Here is a 526-nt window from a genome sequence, read left to right on the forward strand (position 1 = left end):
GATATTTTTGTATTTAAATAATTATTCTAATATTTTATATTGGTGTGAACTATTTTCTATTAATTATTAAAAGAAGAAAATGAAAATTACCACCTGTTTGTTCGCCCTATCAGGCTACCAGACAAGACCGGCACCTTCTCTTTCAATGGGAATCGGTGCCCAATTCTTTGCCTGCTTAGCCGCTACTGCTATTACTACTCTTTTGTGTGCACTTTCCACACAAATTTTTTTTGGAAAACATTTTAATAAAATGCAAACATAAAGAAATTAATTTTGAAATATTGTTAGTAACTTATTGCAGTGTAAAACAACTTATTATTATAAATATTTAAATTTGCTGCTCATTTTGCAAAACTTTTTACCGTAATAATGTGCTACACCAACAATTTTGGTCAAATGAATAATCTTATACATTAATTTGTCTCGGACCAATTCTTTAACAATCTTATATATTTTTCCCGGCGGCGAAAAAACGCCATTGACTATTGATTCTGTTTTTCACGGTATATTATTTTATCATCAATCA

The sequence above is a fragment of the Arachis duranensis genome, chromosome 10 (genome assembly GCF_000817695.3).
Source record: "Arachis duranensis cultivar V14167 chromosome 10, aradu.V14167.gnm2.J7QH, whole genome shotgun sequence".
Taxonomy (NCBI): domain Eukaryota; kingdom Viridiplantae; phylum Streptophyta; class Magnoliopsida; order Fabales; family Fabaceae; genus Arachis; species Arachis duranensis.